The sequence below is a fragment of the Aythya ferina genome (genome assembly GCF_964211825.1).
Source record: "Aythya ferina genome assembly, chromosome: 12".
NCBI classification, from domain to species: domain Eukaryota; kingdom Metazoa; phylum Chordata; class Aves; order Anseriformes; family Anatidae; genus Aythya; species Aythya ferina.
Genome location: NC_140308.1, coordinates 14677687 through 14701604, shown reverse-complemented (window position 1 = coordinate 14701604; position 23918 = coordinate 14677687). Strand labels below are relative to the sequence as shown.

At 42.2% G+C, this 23918-nt stretch overlaps 1 long non-coding RNA gene across 5 annotated transcripts in view; it reads right to left on the bottom strand.

Annotated features, from left to right (window-relative positions):
• LOC311443265 overlaps positions 1–23918 on the bottom strand; it is a 328368-nt gene that overhangs the window by 60619 nt on the left and 243831 nt on the right. For 4 of the 5 annotated variants that reach the window (XR_014697156.1, XR_014697157.1, XR_014697163.1 and 1 more), the window contains 2 exons: positions 13452–13538; positions 7688–7826 (listed from right to left, as the gene is read on the bottom strand). This is a non-coding gene — a long non-coding RNA (uncharacterized lncRNA). The remainder of the gene's footprint in view (positions 1–7687; positions 7827–13451; positions 13539–23918) is intronic. The other variant, XR_014697158.1, reaches the window with a different exon arrangement.

Genomic DNA, 23918 nt, shown 5'->3' with positions numbered 1-23918 from the left:
AATAAAGTCCTTTGGGAGATTTCTGCCTAGCAGTTGCTGGTCATTTCTGCTCCTAACAGCCAAGTCTGGATGCAACACTGATAAGTGGGCTCTTCCGAAATTGGAACCTAGCTTGGAAACTCTCACAAATACCATTTTTGGGTTCCAAATTCAGCATTTTGGAACGAAATAACCTCATTGTGAAAGTGCTCATTTCTGACACTAAGTATTCATATCTGGACATTATAGCAACCCATACAAACTGTACGTATCCCGGAACAGTTGCTCAAGAGCCATGCTGTCATGCTATTAATCCGGACCTTTGGATAGCAAATAAATTGCCAACTATTGAAATCGTCCTGAAAATGTTGGGGCAAGCTCCAGTCCAAGGGCAGCTGCCGGGAGCAGGCAGCATGTGATGAACCCCACAGGAGCTGGCCTGGTTTCATGCCCAGCTCTAACTCTCTGCTCCTAGCCCAGCATCTTTCGATTAACTCATTTCACAGGTAACCTCCCTGAAGCATTCAGGCCAACCTCTGTTAAAACAGTAGCCAATGCCTTCTAAGTGAAGGTATCAATCAGAGCTGCTCAAGAGCTGTTCGTTTTCAGCATTGACAAAAAGCCTGTAAGATCAGACCGAAACACAGAAGAGCATTCTGCAAAGCTCTTGCTGCTGATGCCACTGAAAAGCCAGAGCAGAACAAGACATCGTAAGGGTAACAACCAGCAAGGATTTGGTCCAAAGAGCTTTTGCCAGACAAACTGGATGGGTGAAACTGACAGCCTCACTGAAATATATCACCAAGATTCTCCTATCTCACACCCAAGGTCTGGACACACTATTTCAATCCCAGAGTTTGACTTGAACTCTCTGGATCCCAAACAAACGCCACCCTCCCAGCAGCTCTGAGGATGAACCCCAACCCACTCTCCTTTGGAGGCTGCCACAATTACGGGGACAGCCCGTGCCCAAGCCACTCGTGGGAGCACAAAGGGCAGCCAAGGCTTTTCTCGTTACTTTCTTAACGTCACCATTTCAAGAGCTAACTTTTCCATAGTGCTGGCTTCCAGCTGCAGCAGAGATGAATGCCAGCTTGGCATCAGCCTACATACAGAGCCAGGTGGATTTACAAGGGCCTGGGGGCTTTCTGTGGCTGAGCAGCTCTTACTGTAAGCCAGCATCTCTCCCTACTTCCCCTGCACAAATGGCTCTGCCCAGGCTGCTGTATGCAGTTGCATTTCTCTACGATACACAGCTGGGGAGAAGGCTGAGATCTGGCAAAACCAAACACTGGCTTTGCTGCACAATTTTCTTGGGTTAGTTTGATTGGTAAAGCAGACTTCTCCCGGCCCTACAGGCATTTGGCTGCTTTGCCTTGAGGATTTCCGATAAGACTTCTCCAACCACTACTTATCTGCTGCAGACAGCCATTTTTTACCCTCACAGCTACTTTTTTGTCTATTTTCTTTCCACAGACCAACCGTCACGGCTGCTACAATGCCAAAGATGCTAGAGTATCTATTTATTTACAGTTCTTACTATATCTGTGTATACATACACATATAGATATATACGAAATACTGTTAAAACACCAGCCAATGCCTTCTCAAGGTGGTACACATCTGGTTCCCCAACTTCAGCGTAACTTGTAGCATTTTCTTCCAAGCAAGACCCACTCGCTTGAGTTAATCTCATTTCACGTTTTCCAGACAGGCTGCTTGCCATGCACATGCCTGGGCAGAGGCAAAACTTAAAGCTTCTTGTTGCTCGCAGGGGTGTAGGCAAAACCCTAAGCCGGAGCCCCACAGGGCAGTATTAGGCACCATTTCATAGGAGAAGTGTGATTAATGCAACAGTGCCAAGAAAAAAAAACCCTGGGGAGGATCTGTTGTAAAATCCACCCAAAAAATAAAAAATAAAAATGAAAAAGCATAATCTAGAAGAGGATGGGGGCAAAAGAGAGAACAAAAGTAGGACTCCCTGCTAAGCCACTGACACTTCAAAACCGTGGAGGAAATATAATTTTTTTTTATAAACTTGACTTGACCAAAGCTGGTATCAACCATCCCTGGTGAATCTTACTCCTGCTGCGTTTTAGGATCACCAATTCAGATGTGCGCTTGCACCTTTTGCGCCTAAGAATACTTTCTAAGCAGGAGAGGCTTTGGGCACATTGTAGCAGCCCTCAGCCCTGATTTCAGACGCGCTGTAGAACAGAATTCCCCCCAGACACAGTGCTCACAGGGCAGCAGACAGGAGGACCTGGTGGAGCGTGGGGTGCGGGGCCACGAGCTCCACGGCTGCCGTCCCAGCCCCGTCCCAGCTGCATCCACCCACACGGCAGGGGCTGCGTGTGGGGCGCCACATGTGAGGCTGTTCAGCTCCGGGGTGGAACTGCGTGTGAAGCTGCTGCTGCATCACAGGGGTTCGCAGAAATGTTTTTCTTTGGTTCCAATGCATTCAATATGGGCTTGACATCCTGACATTTCACGCCGAAATGAATCTAGACATCCGAAGCAGAGCCTTGCGGGGAAGAGCTCAGCCCAGAGTCACGCAACGCAGGGACAGTCGTGTAACTCGCAGATGGTAAACGTTAACGTCTTCTTTTAGATAACAAAGTGTGCAGAACAGGTAACAGCAGTCTGCACATGATGCTAAGGCAGCTTTGCAAACCATTTGACAAGCTTCAGGAGCCTAGGAGCCCCAGGAAAATATTGACCAAATGCCCTCAGTGCTACCACTGACCTGCCCAACAGCCACTGCAGGAACCAAAAAGAAGACGGGGCGCTTGAAGATCACTTCATAATGAGCGAGTATGTGTGTATGAAACAAAACCACCGCTATCAAGGCAAAGCCTTCAGGAAAAGAGGTTCAGTTCCTCCCAGCAGAGCACTGCAAAGCCAGCCCAAGGACTTCTCCTAATCCCCACGTTGTGTGAATGCTTCTGGACACCTCCCATCTCCCAGCACCAGGCTGGGCTGGGGAGCCTGCTGCTGGGGCAGCACTCGCAGCAACAGCGGCTGAGGTTGGGCCAGATCTACCCCACTCCTCCTCTCCTCCCCGCAAGGCCATCTAAAACTACAACAGCAAAACAGTCCCCGTCCTTACTGAGGATGTAAAGAGGAAGACATGCAGGTCTTCATAAAACAGTGAACAACAACAACAAAAAAATGTAGCTCAGAAACTGAATGTTTTTCCTTGAAATATTTCATTTCAATACCATATTATTAATTTGAATGTCTAACCCCAAAGTTATTGCAAACCCATAAGAGTTTTCCAACATCAGCTGTTTTGAAGCAAAGTTAAACTTATGCAAAACTTTATTCTACCTCCTTTAGAAATAGGAAATTCATTAAGCAAAGCCCTAAAGACTTCTGGTTTGGGTCCTATTATCTTTTTCAGGAAAACACATTCCATGAAATTATTTCCAGCCAATGCTAATTACGCTACAGTTTGTTCCACAATAACACAACTACTCCCGTATCCATCCCAGAAGCCAGCTGTTATGTGGGAAAGAACAGAAAATAAAGAGAATTTTTGCCGCCTTTACTAGAAAGTAAAGCAACCACAACATTAGATCAATCAGTGATTTTAAAGAAAAAAAGTATTTCTACCAGTGTTACTACAACAGCACATACCTCTTCACATGTCTTGCAACTGCAAGACCAACTTCCAAGCCATTGACTGATTTATTTTACTTTTTCCCCAAAACGTAGTAGGGCGAAGCACATTGCTGCAGTTTGCTAAGCTGGCGTTCTCTGTACCACGACCAGTACATGTTCTCAAAACAAAGGCCATCTTCTCAGAGCCTATTTTTTCCTCTTCCTGCATGAGGCCAGGTATGCTCGAGTGTACCTGCTTCTGATCAAAAGATCTTCTCAGCTGAGGCAGGAACATGAAATGAGCCTGACTGATTTTCTGTGTTAATACCAGGTTCTGATCGTAAAATTTGGCAGAGATGGAAGCAGTATTAATATGAAGAACTTGTTCCTTTTCTCAGAAATCTTTGACATATATACACATTTCCTTAAAAATTATTCTTCAAAGGAAAGTGCTAAGAAGAATAGTGCACGGTGTGTGAAGAACTGAAGAGAAGAGTAGCACACTGGGTTAAATTTGGTCTCTGCTATTCTAGAAAAGGAATAAATCCTTCATATGATGCAGTTTCAAATGCAACCACAGACTTGTTACCCAGACTGGCCCTGAGATACTCTATATTACAGTAACAGAAATGCTTTACATTGCTTGTTATCATAGTAACATGCAGAATACTTGAACTTTTGTCAATCTGAATTCAAGAGAGAAACTTACAGAAATCCTAAATCAATGACTTTTTTTTTTTAAACTAAAAAACAAATTGAACATTCAATGCTACCTTTTCTCAGAAAGAAACAGACATTACAGTTAAAAGAACAAAACAGAGTTACAAAAAGTACGGTAATTGCTTCATTTGAAAAGTATTTGATGATCCCTAGATGAAAGGTACTATTTTATATTATGACAAATCATAGCAAGGAACAATGGTTATAGAACCTCATTAAATGTAAATGAAGCCTAACCTTTGATAGGGAAAAAAAAAAAAAAAAAAAGATTTTCCTAGCCTGTAGTTTCCTCACAATTTCTATTTTCACATGCTAAAATAGGTGAAAACTGCAAACTGTATTTCAGCATGTTCGCTAGCACCAGTACCATAGGTGATTGCACTTAATTCCTTCTTATCTGTCTACATTACCACAACAGTGAATTATCATGTTGCATCAGGAAGCCCAGCTATCATCCTAAGTAGGCAGATGTAATAAAAATGTTTTTCTACCATTCTGTCATACAAAATCCCATTTAAAGGACAAACGTGTTTAGCGTACTGCTGGATGCTGCCAGTTGGTGTCCCAGAACTCATTGTTCCCACAATCGACATTTTGTGGAGAACAATATTTGAATTTCTGTTTGTCTATTTGAATTTCCACCGGTTCGTGGCAAATGAGGGGATGTGTGGTGTCTATATAACGGAGTCTGCGAGATGGATTGGTATGGCTGCGCTTCTGGTAGCCTGTTCCAGGATTTGGGTGCACTTGGCCACTAGATGGTGCAATGAAATAAAAATAAGGGACTGAAACTTCAGTGCTTACCGTTTGATAGCATGGAAAAGCCTGTTCCAAGTATTGTAGTACTCATTGTAGCTGATGAACATAATAAACATCATGTAATTATGAATTGCCATACTGTAATTGCTGAGTTTTTTGAAAACCCTGTGGTAAGAATAAATCAAGTTCTAATGCTCCTTCAGTGTGAACACCACAAAGGCTGCTTTTGCCCATTTGAGGACCTCACAAAGTGAACTCTTTGGGCCTAACCTTTAAGTACTAAAAGGCAGCTCTCTAACAGAAAACAGCAAAGTACTTCTAAGGCACTGCACCTCCACAACAAGCAGCACATCTGGAAGGGCTGCCAGCTGACACCTGGCACACGTACTGCCTGCACCTTCCACATACAGCACCCAGGTGTGGCTCAAGGCACAACAGCAGGGATGTGAAAAACATCCCTAACTCTGTTACTGGCATATAAATTAAGCTGCTTGGTCAGAGCTTCTCCATCTGCCTGCTCGGGTGTAGGCAAACTGAAAAGCATCCACCAAATATTTACAAGAATATATCTGGATGTGTATTTGCTTTGTAAAGTATCCCAGTCGGCATCAGTTTTTATTGTGCTGACAACTAGTACATGAGAAAAACAGGCCCTTTGGCATCCCTTTAATGAAAAGTGAGAATACATTTTATGTTACTGCTCTCTGATGCTGCTCAGTAAGCCTTCCCTATCTGTGCGTGCATCGGCTAGAAGCACGGGACTCACAAAAGTAAGCACCTTAAAGCTGCACCAAGTTACTTACTGCACCAAGTAATTTAAAAGGCAGTATGGAATTCAGAGGGGATAACTGGAGGCCCATTCTGGCACTGCTGCCCACAGTGAATAACAACTCTTCTCTCACAGACCATTCAATTCACGGGTGTCACTTCTTGGACTTTGTAACCTATTGTAACTTAAAACTTGTAAAACACTTTCATTACATAGTTCTGAAACATACATCTCTTAAACCTCCACAGTAACGAAGTCAGCTCTCAGAGCTGGCTTTGCAGCTCTGGCACCTGTGGAAAACATGCTCTGGTTTTACACTTACCAGGGGTGTGACTCCCAGCAGCACCGCGTGGCTTCACAAGAACCTGGGAGCTGCTCCAGGCTAAGCGCAGCGCCACCCCGCGTACCTCCCCCAGCCTGGCATCAAGTTTCTGATGCAAATCAAAGTATGATCTTTCCAAACCATACCAGCTGAGGAAGTGACAGCTGTATCTACTTGCAAACTCCTCCCATGATAACAGCCAGAATGTGGACATGTGAAGCCTTGGCACCTCTAGTTCCTTAGTTTCCTTTCCTGATTAAATGTAGTTGCACAAACTCCTTTAGCTACTTCTTTCTAGGTTGTTTCCTTACATTCTCAAACTTCACCAGAAGATACCTGGCAAATATTAGCCCATTCTGACACGCAATCCCTACTCCTGTTGTCTGTGCTGCAGAGCTCCAGGGCAACAGATCTCAGTCATTCTCAAAAGGTGACCCGGCTCTAAAGGTCGCTTCCCTTCCAGCTGAGCGTATTTCAGACGCTTCCCCCAACACACCGTTTGCCACTAGAGGGCACTCAAACCAAGCTGTCATTCACAGTAAAGCGCTTTATAAACGTGGAGGGTTATACGAGGCCCAGCAAAGAGTTCCTCTGGCACCTAGTAAACGTGTACTGCATATCTAATGAACTTTGCTACTGTAAGGCAAACATCAATTTTATTTAGAAGATTCCAACATTTGGAGAGCCAACCTTGATCCAGACTAATGTCCTGCAAGTCTAGAACGAGGCTGTAGGTAGTATAAAACATTTTTTATTTTTTTAATAATTTGCAGGAAAACAAGAACCGAATCTTTCTACTCATTGTCATGTAACAGATTCAGTCTTACTACAATAGATCAGCAGTGCTTCATCCTGCCCTTGGGCAAAAGCTAAAACATGGGGAAAGCAAAGATTCCTTTCAAAGTCCAGATGACATTTGACTTCTGCTCGCTACATAAACAAGCAGCTTATTAGTAAGACAGTAGGGTAGATAGATTACCTGCCAGTCCTACAGAAGTGGGAGTGACCAGCTCCCTGCGGTTTAGTAACATAAACACTAGTTGCCCAGTGGGCTGGAAACATTAAGTAGGCTGACTCTTATTTCTTAAGGAGGGAGGGGGTAAAAAGGGAAAGAAAAAAGTGTGTTTCTCCAGAAAGTGATTTTCTAAGAAGTAGAAAGTACATCTGGAAGCTCAAACACACACATTAGTAAAAAGGAGAACACCATAAAATACACTGAAATTAAACTGGTAAAAGCACGTCTGAAAAGCTCAAAACTGGTATCACTGTCATCCAAGTGGCTTTCTCTTGGTTTATTTTGTAGGGGGACCCACTGCCTTTTTTTTTTTTTAATTTATTTTTACAGTCTACACACAGAACTGGGAAGTGTTCAGTCATTGCTGCTTTTCAGTACTGCAAATTTTGACATGACACCTTTATAAAAATATGGGGCCGAGAAGGAAACCACTGAAATTGCAGTGACAATTTTTCTAAAGTGAATTATGATGCCCTTGGGTGCATCTAAAGTGAGTTATTTTCTAAGTGAGGTACCTTACCTTGGTAGAGCAAACTTGTTTCTCAGCAGCATATCACTCAAGTGCCAGTGTTGATCAAAACATCAGTATATGACAAAACTTGTGTGTGACTTGAGAATGCGTTCTGTGTTTTCAGGCCTTATCCAGAGAATCCAGTTCCCTAGGAAGGAAAACAAAAAGCTTTTTGAATAAAAAAATACACAGGACACATACGGTTGTTGTATCTATAGAAATATTTTATACATTCTGTAAAAATACTCCATGTAGTCATTAATGTTTATCAAATCAATTTCATTTTAAAAGCTCAATCAACACAAAGCATTGTTAAAATTCCTATCTTTCTAAATTATTAAAATGCAAATAACTTCTTAAAATCCCATTTGTGTTTTGCCATATGCTTTGTAGTTGTACTGTTCAGCCTCAATGAATTCCAAAATTAGACTGGTCAGTTTTACTCTCTGGCCTCTAACACCAGCAAAACCGGGCTCAGCAACTGAATAAACATTCTACAGAAGAATGGTTAATTGAAAATGAAAATTAATTCCAACTTTTCATGGCTTAGTTTATTTGGCTTGTCATTTGAAGAAAATCTGTTCATTTAATTGCCAATGCAAAATTTGACTGTCGCTACAGCAGTATTTTTTTCTGAGAAGACCCAGCTTCTAGAATAAAAGTACCACATGAGGCTGTTTTCAGCTGATGTAGTTTTCAAGGCATTTAAGCATCAATATTTTTTGAAAAGCATAAAAACACGCATTGTGAACACTTAAAACGTGAAAACGAATTATGAGATACAAACCCTTATTGCTTTCAAAATCCTATGATTTTTGATGGCCAAGTCACCATTTGTGGATACTCTGGGTTGGCAACATGGACTCCACCACAATGTTTTCTGCTCCTGAGCAATTTATCCCAGACCCACACACTGAATACGTGAGACATGATCAAATTTAGGGGCAGAATAACTTTCTTAGAGACCTCTAAATGGCTGTTCAGTATCTAACTTAAAGATGCTTCGCTTTCTGGTAGCACTTTGTTATAGTCGGGAGTGGATTTGTCTTTAGATTAACTTCTACAAAACCTGCTGCCTACCTACATACCTTTCATCAAGCTCAAAAATAGTTTGATTCTATATGTTCTGCCAGTGCCTCTTTAAGTAAGCATTGCCTGGCCACAAGTAAGAAACTGAGCAGTCACAGGCAAGATGGCAGTACGCTGATCTGATAAGGCTTCATTACAATAGGTAGCTCCATTTGATGATACAAAAAATTAATTCCATTTCTAAATCAAGTCATTCAAAAAACAACAACAACAACAACAAACCACTAACCGTAAGGCTCAGGGGAGATGTGGAATATCAAAAAAATAAAACATTAGAATCGTAGAATCATTTTGTGTGGAAAAGACTTCTAAGATCATCTGGGCCAACCTCTAACTAGCACTGCCAAGACCACCGTTAAACCATGCCCCTAAGCTCTACATCTACCTGGTTTTGAAGGCCTCCAGCGGTGGTGACTCAGCCACCTCCCTGGGCCTGGGCAGCCTTTTTTTGTGGAAGCCAATTCTGTGTGGGAATTTTACAGTTAGCAACTTGGCAGCTATCGAAGAGTAGTGACAAAACATAAAATACCCAGTTTAAACTTCACTTTTTTGAAAACATCCTCATGGAGGAAATATTAACCATCTTCCCCAAGATTCCAACAGCCGCTTGGGCTTCAGAGCCCCTACAAGCTTCCTACCAACCTCCCTTCTTCGTGTCCTTCTTGCCCGTAGCAGGGAGCTGAGAACAGGACCAGGGGACTTCTGGGCTGGGTGCCACCAGGGCCAGCAAGAACCACAGAGGTGGGCAAGCTCAAAAGGAAGCAGCTCTTCTGGAAAGAGCACCTGAAGCCCCTGCAGAAAGCCTCTCCTGAAGGAAAACCTGGGAGGCCGTAACCTGAGGGCGCGTTGGAAGGCCTCTGGGTGTAACTCCCGGCCTCAGGGCCACTCAGGCCGAGTCACTGCTCCCGTGGCCCTGACGCTCTGCAGGCAGGGTTACATCCAGAAACCAAGTACATTATATACTACTTTTTTCCACAGCATAATTCTGGAAGAGCTCTCTCAATAAACCTGCAATACAGTAGCACCTACAGGCTGTTACTTCCTTACATTTCTGCTGCGTCCCATCTCACAAGAGCGGGATCCTGTGAGGCCTAATGGCCGACCGGCTGCTGGCTGAGGAGGTGTTTCACCCAGCCAGCCAGACTGGCACTTCTTCACACAGACGGGAACCACAGGCTGACTTATCATTAGCAAGTCCTTCACAGCACACCCCAGCTTTTCTATTTTAATTACAGATGCTGGAGCTGTGAGTGGAGGTGAATGCTCTCATGTCAGTGAGCGATGCCCTGAGGGAGTCTGGCAGTGAGCTGAGGGTGGCTGCAGCCGCTGCTTGGTGGGACTGAGATGGACACAGAGGGCACGGCTTCGGCCTCATCACATGCAACCTCTGCCACAGACACTAAAGCCACAGCACTGAGCACTCCTCAGAAATTGGGATGGCCTTGCAGAGATCTTTGCAATAAAAGCTGCTTTGGGCTAACAAAAACATCACTGCACACATTTAAGACATGTTGGTTTCTTGGCCAAAGGACACAAACAAGAAATTGCAATTCTAGACAAGACCCAGACTGGTTTGTGCGCAGTTAGATCAGTCCAACTCTGAAATCTGAGTAGCAAATAGCAGGATTTGGGACTAAACACTTGCACTTAATTGTTTTTATGAACATTGCATTTAATGAAGGTTTCTTAAATATAACAAACAAACTAAGGTTAGTTCTATTCCCAGCAGATCTGCAGCACTGGATATGTGTTTCTGTATAAAAGCAGATAGTTTTGGTGAAGCCTTATAAAGAAATTTTGACATCAACCTAAATAACCCCAAAGGTTATTACCAAATCATGCACATTTTCTTCCTGCCAAGAATCAGTTCTACTGTGCCCAAGTTTTTTCCTATGTTTCCTAAATTCAGAAGAATATTGTATTAGACACCATATAAACAACTGGTCAGGCAGACTTGCTAGACATGCATCAGAGATATCAGGATGTTGCTGATGTGCTGGTCACTGAGCTGCCTCAGCATGGAACAGGCATTCCTGCAATTCTCACGTCAGTATAATACTTTGCTCTTACTGCTATTAACATTTCATCTATTTCTAATGCTTCTGATTTTCTGGTCATCCAAGACGCGAACAATTCTCCTGTCTCACCAGCAGTAGGAAATTCCAACTTTGTCTGAATATAACCAACATCTGCATTTAAGTTAGTAATTTAAAATAAAATGCATGAGGCAGATACTGGAGGAACCCTAGACACGTTTCTATCACACACACTGGTCACCATGATCTATCTTCCTGCAAAACCTCTAGATGCCACCTCAGCCTTCATTCAGATAAATTTACTACTTCAAATGAAGCAGGTTTTTGAAGTTATTTCCTACAATCTCGAAAGGAAAAAAAAAAAAAAAAAAAAAAAAAAAAAAGCAGAGATGAACAGTTGAAAATTTTAATCCAAAATTGAACCAGACTTTACCTGCAGTCCAAAATTGTTTAAACAACTACTCTTTAATTCCTCATCCTGGTTGTAGCTAACTCTGTGAGGAAGAGTACCAGTACAGGCTCCAGAAAACTACCAGATTACTCTGGAAGGTAGAAGATATTGGTGCATTTCAATGAAAAGTCCCAAATACTTATTATCACCCCTCCAAATCTGATATTTACCTATTACACCATGACTGTCTTTGCAGATACGTTTGTTATCTCATTATGGTTACTTCAGCTGAACTTGTAAATTACTAAATCCTTAACTTTTGGAAGGAAATCAAGGAAGAATAAAATTAATTTAGCAATATAAATACTGGCAGTAATAAAGGCTTCATGAGATGTTTGACCTCCTGATAAACTGTGCTGCCAAATGACTCAATTTCAGAGCAGTGATAGTAGAGTTTGATAAGTGAGGGATCGCATCTGTAATGTACCCATAGGTGAAATCATTTCTTCACTACATGTGGACTAAAGTCAGGCTTGGGAGAGAGAGCACAGTAGACTAAAAGGGATCAGTTGCTTATACTTTATGTATCTGCATCCAACCCATCATAGAACGCAGTCATTCTTCACAGGATATGACCCAAATGCTGACACACAAATCCAGCTGATATTATTCCTCAAAAATTTATCCTAAATCCCTACAGTACCTAGCTTTCTTATAAGGCTATCTTATCCATCGTGGTGGAATACAGAAGGATGCTTGTGTGAAGTTCGTTCCATCTTTTGTCTACTACAGGCTCTGCATCACACTTCTTGACAGCAGAAAGAGGTTAGAATTTCCTTAACAAGGAGGAAAATATATATGAGAAATAAAAATCAAAACAGCTGGGTTTTCCCCCATTTTTTGCTATCAGATGCAAGTCAGGAAGCAACAGGAAAGGAGAAATCGCAAGTTCAAGAGTATCAGGTACAAAGAATTAGGACATGGGACCAGTAAGTCTAGGGTTCATTTTTTCCTTTAGATTTCTGGAACCAGTAGCTTTGCATTGCCCAGGAAGTCAGAAGCACTCCTTTCAAGTATGCAAATAGCACTTCCACGTGGGAATCAAGTTCAGGAGAAACTTTGGTCCTAAAATGCAGTGGAGCACTGTGTGGGAACTCCGAAGCAATCTGGATCCCAACCTAGGTCTGCTTTGTGCCCAGATCCCTTTTATATCTCCTGGTGAACACAGTTACTATATGAATGCACATGGCAACCCCCATCAGGATGAATTTCTGGTCAGAAAGTCCCCTGTGGACCAGCAAGAGCAGCAGTGAGGTCAAACTTCCTCCTCCTTCCCAGATTATTTTGATTTCTTGCTATTTCAGCACTTCCTGCACACAGATCTTAGGCCTCTTCTTCCCCCAGCTCCATCTAAGAACCAAATTCCAATTGAGTTCAACAAGGACTCTCAATATAACGTGTGATCTATCCTCAACAGAACCAGCAGAAACAAGTCTAAAAATATCCCTTAAAGATTCCCAAGTATTCTCTTTCTGAAGGTTATATAATAAAACTAAGGGTAGTCGAGACTTTTAACCTTTTAAAACTTCTCTCTAGATGTTGACCAGATTTGTCTGATACTATTTATTTGGGAGTTCGTTAAATACTTTGAAACATCCTGTTAGTGGGAGCCCTTGAGGATGTGTGAAGAAGAAAATGGGTTAATAAAAAAAAAAAAAAAAAAAAAGTGAAACCTTTGCAGTTAACCTTTGATCAAATGCTGAAAAAACTCAGTTTCATGATGTTGTCTGAGAAATTACAGTACTTGACATGTGCAGACATCAAATTTTATTCCCTAAGAAGAACGACTTTAATATTGAATTTTACAAATGTTGTGAAGACAAAGTTATGCCACGCTTTGATGTTATCTCTTTGTTATAATAAATTCCCTGAATTCATTTAGGTGACCTTGATTTCTTTAATCTATAAAAAGGGCAAAGTTCCCCCTCCCCATCATGTTTTAGCCACAGCACATAGCAGATTTACATGTCATTTCCATCAAGAATCCTCAGAATACCAAAACTCTTGGAGCTCAAGGCTCAGACATTCAAGGATGTCCTGACCAATTGCTCTTTCATGGTAGGATTTAGTTAGGAATCATTCCACAGAACACCAACTTAGTAAATACTTTAAAGAAGAGTTTTCTCCCCTTTTCTTAATGTCTTTCCCATCTGGACATGCATGTTTTGAAAGCTGGTGGAACGACACATCCTTCTACCTTTATTTCCATTCAGGATGAATCAGACTTGTCAAACTGTAATGAAGCCTTCAGCATAGCTCAGGTAATTAAGGCTAAAGCACAAACCTGAAAAAGAGGAAGGGAAGATCAGTATTAGCATTCTCCCCATGTGCAGGAGCAGCTCTCTGAGATGTTAGCCACCGTAAGTGGAAACAATGAGAGCTCCACTGGACCCATTCAGTGTTATGAGTGCTGGAGCCAGCTCCTGGCAAAGCAGCATCTCTCGTGCCACATCTGCCTCAACACACGAGCACTGCAGTGCTCCTCAGCTGTGTGGTCACTGGGCTTTTAAGGTCACTAGCTCTCTGCCCCATGGCGTTACTGACTGCCACACAAGTTCACAGTGCCATAAAGAAAAGCTTTTGCTGCTATCTGGGGGTCAGGCAGCCCGCACAGAGGCGATTTGAAGAAAGAACATGAAATCCACCCTACAGCCCCCGGCTCTGGTAAGAGCTGAAATCCCACTGACATCTCTGGGACAGACAGCTGTTTAAACACTTTTACACCGCTCCACGATGCCTGGTCGTGTTCATACTTGAGATCAAAAGTCTTCCTAAAACTCTGCTGGTTTTCCAGTCAGGCTGTCTCTGCTTGCAGCCTGAAGAGACCCAGCCACTCACAGAGGGGTTTCCCTGCCACCTCTGGGGCTGGGCCTACTCTGCCCCACCAGCAGCCTGCTATCTCAGTGAGCCCGGACCTTACAGCCACCTGCTCATTACAGAAATGACCAAACAGCACTTAAAATGCAACATCCTTACGGGGAATTAATGCAAGATCCATGGACATTTCCACCAGCTGGCAATTGGAAAACCACGAGAGCAGCCGTGCTGGGTCTGCATGGCCCCCAGGCAGCAGCACATCACCATCACTGGGAGCAGCGACTAACCGGTGCTACCCAGCACTTTTCAAAGCCAGCCTTTGTTTTCTGAATATTTGTGAAATAGCACTGTGGAGCTGGCTGCAGGTATCTGACCTTAGGAAGGGCATTTCAGAGAATTTAAGATGTGTTGAGCAACCCTGTACAGAACTGCCAAGCTGCAGTTTCGCTGTGCTGCACTGGTAGGGGACTCCAAGTCAAATGGCAAAGCACCAGCACTGCTTCTTCCTCACCTGCCTGCAATTCTTATCAGGAGGCTTGGGAAGCAGAAACCAACCACCATGACACAAGCAAAGGAAAAACTGCTGCACTTCAAATATGGTTTTTGTTTTGCTTTTAGTTTTTTGCTTTTATACACAAAAACAAATACACACAAAGGCTCTTCGCTTTTAAAAAGAAAATAAATGCACACAAAGGCTCTTTGAAGGTCTCAGGAAAACACCCAAACAGAAAACAACTTTGGATCATAAATATTTACTAAAACAATTCTGTGCCTATGTAAAGTCCTTAAGCCTGGGATTTGAAAGCACTGGTTCCAGCAGTAAGCGTCATACTCAGCTCTGCTTTTCCGTGCACACCAGCATCCCTTTCTGAGGTCACCAATTTGTACCAAAAACTACCTTAAGTTTAATGTGACCTCGTACCTGCCTCCCTCCTTTTCTTTTGTTTTTCTGAAAGAGCACAGAGGTCACATCAACTGCTCCAAGTAACGAGATGGCACTCGGGTAACGGAGCCCCTTAAATCCTGACTGCCATTGTAGCCATTATGCCAAATATTTTCCTCTGCATTGCAATAAAATATTTAAAGATAGCCTGTGTTTAAAGTCAGGGAAGGGAAGTGTGTAAAATAATCCTGAAGATAAACTAAATCCCTCTATCCCATACTAGCTTTACACCAGAAAAAGCCACATCTGACTTGAATTGTCTGAAAGGCTGCAATAACAAACTCCAGCAGCCTAAGGACAGGCCTAAATCACACGGCTTGGATTGATGTTAAACAGAGCCAAGGTTTCGGGTGTCCATTACGGGACCCTGAACTGTCAGGCACTGACCTACATTTCGGAGAAAAGAGAGTTGTGGTTGTACCGGCCAATTACTGAAAATACACAAGTACTCCAAGACATCTCAATTCCTCTGTCTCCTTCATATGCGAACAGTCATGGAAAAGTGCCATTTAATTTCCTTCACGCCTTTTTTTTTTTTTTTTTTTTTTTTTGCTGCTGTTGATAAAACAGCTTTTAACATTTCCCCGGCTTCGCAGAGGTGCCTTAAATTGCTTTACAGTTTTGGCAAGCGTGCAGCAATTTATTGAGCTAGACATTTGTCGCATGTTGCCCAACACCAGGACATTCCTTCCCAATGAAACACCGTCTTATGCCTCCCACCCCAAAAAGCAGAGCTAACTGGGGGGGGAAACGCTGCCACCTCGTAACCTTGCAGGCTGTGGCACCACCACCATTACCCCAAGCCTAGGGGTGTCTCTGCGTCCTGAGCTCCCAAGTGTTTACGTTTCTGCTGAACTGCTGGGGTCAAATTAAACAGAGGAAGGGAAGGCAACTCTATAACCTAGCTATAGCCTGCAAACAAATACCCAGACTTTCTTAAAAGATACAGCCATTTGACAAATAAACCTTTTTCCCTTTTGACACTGGTTCTTCCTTGCAAAAAAAAATAAAATAAACCTGCAAGATCTGTCACAGCCACTTAAACTCCTCTAGCAGCAGATCAGTAATAAAGCTAAACTAAAATGTGCAAACAGCAGAGTAATTTGTCTGCAGGTCAATATGGATTCACACAGAAAATAGAAGAAAATGGTAAGGTACAATTACAGAAGATAGAAATTGCACAGACTAGCAGCTAGAGATCTAGAACCTGATAAACCTACTTTAACTGGCCCAGCAACAGCAATAAAAAGATGCAAAAAATCACAACGGTCTTAGGGTGCATTGATGGACCGACTGGTTAACTTCCCTAACTGAGCTGACACTCATCTATATCCCCAAAAGGCTACAGCTGACTTTTTAAAATAAATAAAACCCTCTAAAAAAAGTGTTGTATAAGAGTTTGATTTTTTTTTCCTTTTTTTTTTTTGTCTGCAGAATGAATTGCAGCATTATTTCTTGCATGGTTTCAGGGGACTGCTGATGAAAACTTTCTAAAAATTAATGTAGGGTTATGGAAGATTTATGTTTCTGAGCATTATGTTCAAGGAATTGCACCATAAGTAGGCAACTGGGTCTAACGGGGGCGTCCCTGCCCACGGCAGGGGGTTGGAACAAGGTGGGCCTTAAGGGTCCCTCCCAACCCAAACCATTCTGTGATTCCAGGAAATATAATCACCAGCAGTTACCACAGTTTACATTAAGGTATCTGTAATTCCTCTGTGCTGGAATGTACCAGATTTGTTCAGAAATACACAGGTGACTCCCATAAGCTCTGGATAATTTCCATAGTTCCCAGTTACACTTAAGTCCGGGATGACCACGTAGTGCCAAAACAGACAGATCTACCGATCGACTCCATTGCTACAAGATTTGATCACTTAATGCCTTGAAAGACCCAAAGAAAAGAATTTTCTGCAGGCTCAGAAAACTCAGTTTGCAACTGGCAGCTTTCCTAACTTGAAAAACCTCCAGTTGTGGAATTCTCTCCTCTCCATCAACCTAGGTTCATAACTTCGCATTTACACCACCACTTGAAGTGAGATCACTGAGCTGCACATCAGCTCCTAGTCACCTTAACGCTTATGGTATCCACCATAAAACCATACACAAATACTCTTCAAAGCATTCACTGCTAAACTAAACAATATTTTACATCTGCATAGAAATCTGCACCCCATGGTTAGCAGAGATTACTACTTATACACTGTAAATCACAAACAGAGTGGTAACACAACAGTTTTCAAGAATATTTCCAAGACAATGCCAGAACTATTGTCGAAGCTTTGCTTTTCAAACCAAGCCAGCACCAAAGCGTTCAGTTCAGCTCCACAACTGTAGGCATGCACTTACTGACAGGGCTTTAGGTGAAGCCAGCTTCCCTTACGTGGGCATTGTGAAACTGAAAATACAGTCAGGAATCCTCCCAGCTTTGTTCATTTCATGTTGAGAATTTAGGTACTTAGCACCATTAAGAAATCTGCACTGAATTTATGCTTCCCAAAACCCTGCAGTAATTTGTGATAACTTTCTCTCATCAGAGAGCTGAGTCTGGAAGCCAAGCTTGTTCCTAAGGAAGGCAGAGGAGCCTAAATTAAGGTTTGTAGCAGTGGCGGGGAGTTCATCATGGTATCACTTAAGTTGCCTACATAAGCAACCTAGTGGGGATGCTCCTACTCATTAGAAGTAACCCAAATAAACTGCATAGAGGAAATAAGGAATAATGAAAACACGTGGGTTCAGAATCAGCTGCTTTGACTGAAGTCTGAACTTTGCACTGAGATTACATCAATCTCCCTCCCCAGTACAAGACACAATTTTTAAGCAGGACAAAAATACTTGAAACATTATATTTTGTTAGGAAAGATTCAATTTGTTTTCTTCTCAAATGTTGAGAAGTTCAGCTATAGTGTCTGCAGTACCTCCAGGGTCTCCTGGCAGAACTGCAATGTAGGATAATAATCAGCCCAGGCTCAGTTATAAGAGTATTATTAAAATAAATAAATGGCCACAATCATGATTTATCTTTAACAAGACTCGCACACTGCACAACACTTAATTAACCTAATGAGAAAAATTTAAAGTTTTCAAGTTGCCACGTCAGATTTTATTTTCTGAGGTTTGCTTAAGGTCACCCAATGGTCAGGGCAGTTTATCACTGAGACATCACAAGAGCACCTAAACCCAGAAATGCAGTTACTCACCTCGTCTCAGGTTGCAGTTTTGTTTAAGATCTGCTAAGTAGGAGAAAAAAGTAAGATACCTACAAACTCAGCCTGCAACCAAATGCTTACTTTTGAACGAATGACAATTGCTACCAGGAACATCATTGTCCCAAATGTAGTTTATTAGTCAGTAGCCTTACATTAGCAAATAACAATCCACTTCACTTTATAATGTTGATCTATAAAATTTATTATAATGCATTTAGAGAAACATACACAGTTACCTAATTTCTGTGTTTGGGACAAATGTTTGAGACTGGATTTTTAACCAGAATAAACTAGCGTGAGGCTGCTGACCTTAACAAAGGTATGCTATATGGCTTCATTCTCATAATGGTTTTCAGTGTTATATAGGCACCAACTTAATCCCAAATCAAAAGAAAATATTTTTTTCAATTAGTAACTGAAGAGAAGAACTAGCTTCTATTTAAAACCAGAAATACAGAATCTCTCTGTTTGAAATTAAATTTTATTTTAGAGATGTGTAGAAGTCTTTTGTTCTCTAACTGGAGAAAAGTTGAGCAAAACCCCTCTGAAAAATTCTACATACTCATGTTGTCTTTGAGGCACACAAGAAAACTGACACTAAAAAGAGCCATTACTGAATAAAATCTACTTTTAGCAGATATTTTTTTCAAAGGCACAAAGTCTCTCTAACTTTGTGAAGATGAACTCCACCCAAGTCAACACAACCTTTCTGGAAAAAGGAAAAGAAACCTTAGCTCTGCCTAAAATACAGATTATCACTTAGATTTTCAGCTGCTGCAAATGGAGGTAGCTCAAGTGATTTCAATTTCCTTTGACTTTAATGGAGCTCACGTTGAGATAAAGCAGCTGAGGACATCCCTGTAGATGTACTTACTCGCTGAGACCTAATGCAACAAATCACCTGGGGAACAATGGTCTCATCTGCCCTGCTCTAAGTCAGCACAGTGCCATTGTCAGCTACCACAGGGATGTTCAGGAGCTGAAGGCATTCGTGCAGTTCAGTTCTTGGTCATGTTTGGTTTATAAGTGTCTTGCTTGCTTAAAAGTCAATGCTTTGTTGCTTTGTAAGAGAATTGTTCTATTTCTCCAGAGAAACAGATAGCAAAAGAAGGCAAGGAAATCTTAAGCACATCTCCCTCCTCACTGATTACTAAGGATGTGGAGCAGATAGCACAGAAGAGTGCTCTTGGAGACATAAGGCCTCTGTTTGCTTCTGTGAGCTCACTGATAGTTTCATCTAGCCAAACCTCCTTGCTAGGAACGTACCTACCCTCGGCTTTCTATGCCAGAAGTGGCTCCAGACAGGTTTGGTTTAGTCCAGCAAATGGCTCTGCTATCTTTTACCTGGAAAATAACTTGATTGTTTACTTAAGTTACTCCAATAATGCCTAAAAGATCTAGACGGTCCTAATGTTTACATGAAAACTCTAAAAATAAACCTAACAGAGAAGATGTTTTGTTGAATTTCAATAAACAAGAGACATCCAAGGCTGAGTGATCAGCTCTGCCTGCAATTACCCTGATGTAAGTGAAGGAGGGGGGATATTTGGATGATATGACTACAAGCTAGCCTTGATCTCATCAGATGTAACTGAGAACAGAATTTAGCCTAAAGCTACAAATTGTCCAAGTGAAAAAATAAAATCTAACTTTATCCTCACAAGCAGCCTGCACTGAACAGACAAAAGCAATAACATGTAGATTTGGCAAACAAGGTACTACTAGAGAGGGAAATGTCCCAGAGCAGCCCACAATAACAAATTGTCACTGTTCAGGCTAATAAGAACAAGCACTTAGCAAAGTTGATGCAGAGGAGCGGAGTGATCTTTACATGGCAGCAAGTGACTGCAGCAACAGAGACGTTTATGGCATTTGGAACAGTGCAGGGAACAAGGGGACCGCCGTCCTCCCACTGTGCGAGTGCCTTAGGCTGTACACAGAAGCATCAGGCTTTAATCTCCTCCGTCTTGCTCAGAACTGAGGCCATAATCAGACTTAGATAAAGAGGCATTTTCATATTTATTTATGTTCTGGGTGGCAGAGAAATGCATGCCATCATTTGAAGCCTTAGAAATCAGATGTACTGCGGGTTTTGAGTGTGTCACCAAGTATTAAAGAAAAGGATCTCCTGCTAATTTCCTAAACGCTACACTAGGCAGTTATAAAACAATTTATCAGCATCTGTTTGTGGTGACTGCTTTTTTTTCTCTTTGATGTTGCATCCAGATAGTACCCGACAGCAGAATACCTAGTGGGATCATCATCTACCGCATACCTAGGGCTTGTCTGCTTGCTTTTCTATGGAGCTACTTATAAGCTGTGAGGCAAGCCTTTGTTTCATTCATTTCTTGGTGCAGAATGCCTCTCTTCGACCTATAATAGCTATATTTATTATAGGCATTATACCTATCCTCTCAGGTCTGCTTCCAATTTGTGCATTCATACAACAGAAAATGGTCTTGATCTAAAAAGATCAGTGTGGTGGGTTTCTGCTAAGCCTGAGAAACTGAACCTTTTTGCACAGTAGTGCTGCCCCCAATGAAGATCACAAAGATGCATGTAAAAATGTTCCCCACTTCATGCCAAGAGGCATCTCCAGGTTCCCAGTCTTTCTATTCATATCCCTGCTTGGACCTAAGCTTAAATTTAGTGGCACCTTTAGTTTAACAACTTAAGAAATGCTACAATACTTAAAGAAAGTCTCATTTATCTGTTTTGGCTGTCTCTGGTAGTCTACAGCACCTTTTAGAGAAGTATATCAGAGACAAGAAATGTACAGACCAATTTTTCCTCGTACAAACCTTATAGGCTTCTAAGAGTATGGTTCGGGGGCTGCCAGAGCTGGAGGATGCATTTAGACCACTTTGGCAGCAACTGATTGACCTGTCTTACATGGACTCGGTAAGTTTCGCACTGGAGTTAGGATCAGATCTGGCATTATTTATCACAACTCTATGTACACTCATTGACATAAACATTTCTTATCTTACCTGTGGGCTGTGAACACCAACTGCATAGGCTGTATTTCACTGCTTAACAATATATATTCAGCCAGCTCACCTTGACACCCTGATTTTGAGGTGGTTCATAATCTTTCTTTCTCAAAAGAGCTCACAGACCTGTAGTGTCAGAGCTTTCATCACCATACGTGCTCGCAATGAGCAAGTCAAGCACCTGAGAAAACACAGCCTACTTGGCAGTTCTAACCAGCCACCACTCTTGGATCTCCTCATGGTTTGGTGAAGCAGTTTTGCACGCTCACCATAAGACAATCAAAGGAAGCACAAAATTTCCAATGTAGCTTTCAGGTCACAGGAGAGCTTGCAGACCCGAGGGGCAGCAGCAGGCACTGGCTGCTCTCTAAGCGCTTTCCCTTCGCTGTGTGCATGTTTGCGTGAGTCTTCCACAAGTAATTCTGCAGTCAGTGTGAGCGGAGTACAGGTCCTGTTTGTCTTGGACTAACTTTGAGTTTTTAAGAAGGAGAAAAATGTGCAATTTCCTTCTTACACCCTACTCCGTTGTGTCACCATCGTTTACCAAGTCTGATAACACTTACCATGGTTCCTTTCTCCTGACACTTCAGCAAAGAACCTTTTCAGAAGAAAGCGTGACTCAGATGCCTCCTAAGAGTGAAAGCATTAGGGTTTTTCAGCTACACATGGTTCCAGCTGATATGCACTACGCGTGTTGGCAGGAGAGGTGGTTGGTGGCTGAAAGTCACCCACTTTTGGCTGTAACAAACTTCGAGAGATGTTAGCATCACTTCAGATGTTCGTGATGCCTTCATTAGTACTTACTGCCTGTAAACTGTCTTGCACTGGTTGACACAGAGGACGCAAAATAGATCGCAACAGTCAATCTTTAGAAGGTCTCTTTTTCTGCCATTGCTATAAATGATCTCTGGGTAAATACAAGTCTGGAAAATATATATTAACTGTAACTTCAGCAAATTCTAGTAAGAGAATGGGGAAATTAACTTCTACCTTTTTTACTTGCCAACTAACTTCACCCACGTGTTGGAAGTATTTAGATGAATTTAACATTCTTGAATTATTTGGGCTCCATATTCTTATAAATATTTATACTCAGTATGAATCCAAGACAGTGTCTCCATCTAAAAATAGCATTCTGATTTGTGGTTTTGCAAACATGAGATGAGGAGTCAGAGTATTACAAACCACATACAGTGAGTGTGTGTGATTATGTTCATTGAAGTACTTTAAGTGGAAAAATTGTCATTACCCTGGGATACAAGAGGGCTGATAACCCCTGGATCCTGGTTGCAAGCAACTTTTGCCGAGACCGTGGAATCCCTTCCTTATTTCTAACAGTTTGCTTGGACTGTCAGGGACCTGCTTCTAGCCCTGAAGCCAGAGCCTGGCTGCACGTAGCTGGGGCAGATGCACTGCCCCTTCCTGAGTAACCCCTGGATAAGTACTCCGTGGTGTCAGGAAGGCTGATGGGGGAGCTCTGGTCTGGACTTCGAAGTGTCAGAGTTGGAATTTGAAAAATGCCATGGAAAAGCTTGAAGCAGGACATTCTGAGTCCTGCTCTTTCTAGACTTGCTGTTTAAAAAGCAATTTGCTTGACTGTAAGTGGAGTATTAGTGTCTAGTTAGTGTTGCCACTCAATGGATTCTGCCTACAAGTGGAAGCTTCTGGAAGCAGAAGTATAAATGAAAACATCACCATCCCGTAATTGCCATGTGTCTGATGTTCTACAGCTGCCTTCATTAGAACAGACATTTTGTATTTATTCTACTAGTGTCTGGCTTAGCTTTAAAAGCATCTATCTCCAGTACACGTTTTATCTGCCACACATTTAGACTTTCTCTCTTTCCCCTCCAAACACCTTCACACCATTTCCCAATGATCCCACTACAATTCTGCACTATGGAACAAGGGGGACCAGGAGCAGTTTTACTTCTCCAAAGGAAAGCATAGCAGGAAAAGCTCCTGTAGTAATGTTTATTCAGCTGTGGAACAGTCTTCCAAAGGAAGTAGCAGAATTGCTAACACCTGAGTCATTTTATCACAGTGATCCAAAGTCTTGCAGAATGCATGTCCTCCGCTAGCAGGGGCAGTTTTGTACTGTCAAACCCAGTGTGAAATCTGTAACCCCACGCTCCCTTGTCTGGAGAACACAAAATACGACACCAACCAATAAAGCAGAAGTTGTGCATCAATTCTTCTTACTAGGGAACAAATGCTTTGTCAAGCTTCTGAGCCTTGTTCTTTTCCAATCCAGGCTGCATGGAAATGCATTTAACATCTCTCCTCTTGATAGGTGACTGCGCGCAGCTAGCAGGAAATGGACACTCTGGAGAACGCATACTTACTGAATGTCTTAGAGTAATGAAGTGACTGGAATTTAAGACTAAATTTAATCCTTCAGCACACTTGGCCTGTAAGTACTTAGTTATAAACTTAATCTTCTTGGTAAACTACTCTCTCTTCCATTTGTCAGGATGTCAGATACGTTTTTAATATATTTACTCCTTCCACTGGCACAGATATGTATCTGGAGGAAACACGACAGCTACAGCTAAAGCAATCACAGTCCTGGTGCATGTGTTAACTATAGTGCTTCTGCTACATTGAAGGTCTAGTTCTTTGGCATGGAGCAGAAGCAGAGTTGAAAGATGGCAAATGAGGAAACGTGGCTCCATAATTCCCCTTGCCAAACTCCTTCTCAA